The sequence below is a fragment of the Stylophora pistillata genome, chromosome 2, assembly GCF_964205215.1.
Source record: "Stylophora pistillata chromosome 2, jaStyPist1.2, whole genome shotgun sequence".
Taxonomy (NCBI): Eukaryota; Metazoa; Cnidaria; class Anthozoa; order Scleractinia; family Pocilloporidae; genus Stylophora; species Stylophora pistillata.
In genome coordinates, this window is record NC_142520.1 from 49,614,878 (window position 1) to 49,621,312 (window position 6,435).

Here is a 6,435-nt window from a genome sequence, read left to right on the forward strand (position 1 = left end):
TTCAACTTTGTTGATATATTCAAATTATAATTCTAAAAAAGCTGCATACAATTCCTTATAATTTTATTATAAAGAATTGTATGGAGCTCTCCTAGATACTTACAGAGCACGCCCCGCGTGTCTTCTAATGAAAGAGATAACAAAGCCCAAAATTTGAAAAATATGTTAAGACATCATCTCGGCTCGGAACTTTTTAAACTCTCAAGTCTCCAAATTACACTTAATTTATTCCCATCGTAGACCAATAACAATTCGTAAAACTAAGAAAAGTTATGCGTTCAAACTAAGACTTTTTTCCATTTTGGCTGCTGTAGCTTGCTTTCCTTGAATTTTTCCATTAATATTTAAATCTACCAGCTGGTTTTAGAAATGATGTTGATACAGAAAAATACACAATGATGATTGGATGCCTTAATTTGATATTCCAGATGAGAAGAGAAAAAGGGAATCTCTGATGACTTTGAGAAAAATTACTCCAATTATTAACCATACTAAGAAAAAATAACTTACAGTCTCATTATTTTCTCTAACCATACTTATTTTGCAAGAAATTATAGAGTCTTCTTAGGGCTCCGACTTTTCACGGCATTCAACTTGGTGAACTTGGAATTCGTTAGTTTGTAACCACATCAAGTTTGAGTATGACAGCGATCTTCGTAGTAATGAACACTAAATATAAGCAATAGTGAGAATATGGCTCGAAAAAAATTTACGGGATTTGAGCCCCTGACGTCTGTTCATTATTGCGAAGATCGCTTTGAATTCATATTCATTTCTTTAATCGCAGTTCACGTACATGATTATCACATATTCAAAAACGTTGGAATGTCAAGTTTATCAATTGAGATGTTCATAAGAAAATATCCCGTTATAACATGTGATGGATTTTCTCACTGAAGCCATTATTTTAGAGTGTGTTGCAAAAACTGAGGATATTAACATGGCAATTAACTCATGACTAAACATCAGAACAGAAGAAGCGAATAGTGTAAGTTCGAGACTCTCAGTCTTGTAAGTCGAGGCGACCCATGCTTTCATAAAATATATTTTTTAATCAATTATGCCTTTAATAAACTGGTATTGCGTTCGTCAGAAAGATCTCTACAAGATGCTTATGGCCACTGTTGGTAAAATGTTAATTGCAAGAATGGTTTTCATTTGTCCGAAGGAAACGATTTCTTAAACTTGTTCCCCCACCGTCCCAGACTCTTTCGATTTTAGGGCAAGACTCGAGAGGAGCTATTGGAGCTAAAAATTGATTACAGGTGATCACTATAAATCGTTAGTATATTTGAATTGTGTCCATGAAAAGGGAAACAGTCTCGATTTGTCACATTGAGTTCCCCTTTATGTAAAAGTCAACTACTTTTGCGTTTTATTAATTTATCATATGATCAATTTATTCTTGTAATTCTTCATTTATTTACACCAATCAGATAAATAATTGCTCGATATTTTCTGTTACTTTGTCTTTGATATCACAGACCAATCATTAATGGATACGTTACATTTTTCTTAAAAAGGTGAGCTGTGAGTCGAATGACAATAGCTCTAGTGATCTACTGTTAATGAATTTGTCGAAAGATTCAATAGCAATTTTTCTTGTTTTGTTATTGTTGTTGTTTTTTTTTTTACTGAAACGCTCAGAAAAATTGCAGTTTGTTGCCAATGGAGATCTAAGATGAGAAGACCTTAAGATCGTTCCTACATTCACAATGTTCATCTAACTTGAATCAGAATGTGAAAATAAATGGGTAATATCCTCCTTTCAACAGTTCTGCTTTTCTAAACTAAGTTTGAAAAATAAACACCTGTTCATTTTAGCGGATCCATAAATTCAACGAGTAGGAGTGGTATGGAGCGCTTCTTGTCAAACCATCATAACCAAAGTCATATTCAGTCTGACTGGTTCCGTGGTTAACAAAAGAAGCAGTGTCTTTTTCTGTGATTCCAATTCCATAATCTGCTCGTGCAAAGCTCTTTCCTCTTTCACCAACCATCACCACCGATCCATCACCATTACTCCGGTCGCACCAGATACCGATCTTGTTGGCGATTTGGATGTCTCCACTGCACTCAGTCTATTGAAAGCCGTCTGTTGACTTGTACTGTCCGCCACATTAAAGCGTACAACTTTAATTTCCCGACACTGGCCTGGGCCGCCTTACCGTTTCTAAAGTCGGCATAAGTTTAGATTTTCGATCGGAATGATTGTCGACCTTAACAGTTGCCTGTGGTCTGTAGCTTTGGTGTGGCTGAGGTCATCACTGCGCGCGATCTTTATTTCTCTGCCGCTGACCGGCCAAAAGGCTGGTGAGATCATATCGTTGTTCACTGAAGGGTTGTCAGTTTTTCCAATAGCAGCTTGTTGGTTATACCACCATTTGCCACCATCGCGCATCCAATTGTTGCTATCGCTGTCGGAGAATCGAGCACTGAATTAGGGCCCATCCTTTAAGACTTGCTATGATATTACAATATCCCAAACAGTACATTGCAAATACATTTAAATCGAGAAGAGGCAGTTATCGTTTGGCCGGTTATAGGTTGGGAATTGGTATCAAAGTTATATTCTAGTTAAGTTAGAATTCTTTCTAACAGGTAGGCATGACGAGTTAGGAACTGTTGGATGTTACCGATTTCATCTTGATCTTGATCTTTTTTAGCTTATCATTTTTTGCAGTCTTCTGGTAAATAGGTTAAGAATATGATCTCAGTGTATAGCAAATACAGACCTATTCATCCAGGCAAAATAATGAGGCTTTTCGTTTGACTGCAGCCTAATGTGATCTCCATAACATCAAAACGTTCATAGCCAGTGCACAGCAAAAATTTTCGAGCTCATGAACAAACGCTATGTTTAAGAGCGTGTCTCTGTAATTTCCGACCACTCGAAATTGGTTCAAAAATAAATATTGCCTTAAACTTTGCGTGTGGATAAGGAAACCCTTGCCTATCATCGGAACAAAAGTGGTTTCCCTCAGATTATTTTTTAACAATTTTCCGCACGTAGGTCCAATCGCGAAATTGACATCATTTGTGCACACAAAATGAGCAATCTTTATTAGGATCTCACGCTGTCAAAATGGATTCAATACGAGAGATATTCTGGAATACAACAGTTTAATACATCAAATTTCCAAGTCTGATCCCAGAGGTCGAGTATCTGGATAAATGTATACAGTGTTGTTGCGTCAAATATGCCACTACTCGACTAAGCTGAAAGGTGGTACTTTTTAGATTGCGATTTCTACGTACGGGAACAAAACTAGATATCAGGAATTACACACACTCAACAACCGTGCATGAGAACAATATATATATATATATATATATATATATATATATATATATATATATATATATATATATATATATATATCTTATTAACCAAGCGCGAGGGCCGTACTGGGAGAATATCGGCCAGAGGTCTAGACAGTATGGACCGAGCGCAGCGAGGTCCGTACAAAAAAGACCGAGGGCCGATATTCTTCCAGTAAAGTCCCAAGCAAGTTTGGTTAATAAGAGATTTATTACACGAGTGAAGTTCAAAGGGACACAACTGCGGTATCATTCGGGACCATTCTGGACAGTGCCCGGTCCAATACTTAAAGGATATTGACCGGCAATAAAGCATTTTGATTGGTTGATTTTGGTTATTGTCCCTCTGACTGCCCGAGTCGTGTAATAAATTGCGTAAAAATATCAATGGCTATTATCGCAGGAAAAAATAAAGCGAAGTAGAAATGTGGGGTTTTCACATACCTGTACGGCGCTGCTCTCGGTGATTTGCATTCGTAATTATCCACAATGAACCACGAAATAATCGCAAATGAACAGCTCAGTGCACTTACTAATACTGTAGAATGTCTGTAAGCCAGGTTTTATTGTCTGAACGGTCCAAGGATTTCAAGGATTTCTTTCCGGGTGCGAGTCTGTAGAAATTTAGGTCATTCATTCTAAGTGACGATTCAGCGGCACCGAGTATTTGTATAATAGCACTGTAATCCTGTCCATCTTCCTGCTTTAATGCCATGCTGAGAACAATATCCCCTAAAGTACGCACCACCATCCGAATTCAAGTTGTAGAGTGTTCCAAATTTGCTGGTCATTTGAAAGAAATCGAGTAACATTCATCGTGACATTCTTTTCTTTGATAAGCAACCTTGTGGCCTCGATTACATGAAAATCTAGACAGTCACGGGCCGGAGGGGGGGGGGGGGAGGGGCAGTCGTTAGAGTCATATTTCAGACATTCTATAGTATTAGTAAGTGCACTCAGCTGTTCATTTGCGATTATTTCGTGATTCATTGTGGATAATTACGAATGCAAATCACTGAAAGCAGCGCCGTACAGGTATGTGAAAATCCCACATTTCTACTTCGCTTTATTTTTTTTTTTCCTGCGATAATATTCATGGATATTCTGTTCTTCGATGTGCAAGGTATCTCATAATAATTAATAATTTCCTTGAGAATTTTATTATTCAGTTTCAGGAGTTTCCGCTCAGTAGCATATTCACAAACATTGAAAGTGTCATAGATAACGGGGAGTTTCAAACCAATGTGCGCATGGATAGAGTTTAGAAGCTCTACTTCATCTTCAAATTCTTCCCATTCAACTCCTGCTGCCTCCTCTTCTTCTGAATGTGTTGAATATTTTAGAGTGGACACCAGCCTGGAGAAGAAGCTTTCCATCTGGCTTTCTTTACGCCATTCCTCTCTTGAGAAAAGTCTCTCCCCTTCTTTTGGAGTCAGTTTGTTACCAGTCGCTATCCCAAAGTCAGACTTTGTCGTTAGGTCATAGGCCTTTACATCCTCTGCAAAACGGGCATTCCTTGAACTTGTTGCCAACACCTTTCCTTCACACAATTCTGAAAACTGCCAAGCGGTAGGTCCTCTTGCTTTGCTGTATCTTTCTTTGTCTTCAAATTGGTGATACTAGAAAACTGCTTAGCCCAGTTTCTTCTTAGCGAATCATACAAATTTTTCCAGGCAAGCTCGTGGAGGATTGGTGATCTCCAACATGTAGATGGAGTTCCAAATCAGACAAAGTAATATTGTTCTCAGCATGGCTTTAAGTTGGAAGATGGGCAGGATTACAGTCCTAGAGTACAAATACCCGGTGTCACTGAATCGTCACTCAGAATGAATGACCTAAATTTCCAGACTTTTCTCGTGTGAGGAATGGCTAAAAGATGGCCAGATAGAAAGCTTCTTCGCCAGGCTGGCGTTCACTCGAAAATATTCAACACCTTCAGAAGAAGAGGAGGCAGCGGGAGTTGAATGGGAATAAATTGAAGATGAAGTAGAGCTTCTAAACTCTATCCATACGCGCACTGGTTTCAAACTTACTATTATCTATGACACTTTCAATTTTTGTGAAAATGCTACTGAGCGAAAACTCCTGAAACTGAATAATACATTTCTCAAGGAAATTCTTGATTATTATGAGATACCTTACACATCGAAGGACAGAAAAAAGGACTTTGTTGCAAAGATAGAAGAACTGGTCACAGAATGCGGTTGTCTCCAATGACTACCCCCTCGGTTTTTACCTCCAGACGGTGACTAATATAGCTATAGCTAGAGTTTCCGGTTTGTTTTAATCCTGTCAGTCATAAACGCAATACACTTATGTCGAGTGGGTCCGGAAACCTGCCAGTTTACCTCCAGTTTAATATAACTGCATCAGGGTTTTTTTGTTTTTTCAAGTCTTCATTTCGACTCAGATGGATTTGTTGTATTGACCTCGTTGTCGTGATGATCGATTGAAAAGGAACGCTACGCTTTTCGTTGTCTTCGGTGACCTCAGTGCATTAATTTCGATTAACAGACTACGAGATATTTATGATGGTAAACAATGTCCTGTTTCAAATGCCTCATGTGAGAGGGGAGTCCAGGGCATATTCGCGCCAGCGATTCATCTACTGACTAGCCTGGTGTGAGGTTTATAGCGCCTCAGTAGATGAATCGCCGGCATGAATATGCCCCTGACTCCCCTCTCACATGAGGCATTTGAAACAGGGCATCGTTTACCATCATCCGATCAGCGTAGCGCAAACAGCGTGACGGTTGCTCCCTGGAACACGAAAGGTGTGCCGCGGATGCCGATCGCTTGGAAAGCTACATTTTCGAAAGTTTTTCGGCGGTTAGCGCTTGGATTTTGAATGGATCTTCGATTGAATGACACGAGAAGAAGCGTCAACCTCTTAGTTTATCTGATGTATGATTTGGAAGCTGGGCGATTCTAATTTCTGGATGAAAATTGGCTTCGTGCTGAAGCGGTCGAAAATGAACTTTCCAGCCCTGTCTCTATCTTATATAGTAAAGTAACAGTCAACGCAAAATCTACCAAATCGCTCAAATTCGCCATTTAGAACCACAGAAACGACAATAGACAGCAAGTGATGTAGGTTTACACTTATTTTGAGCC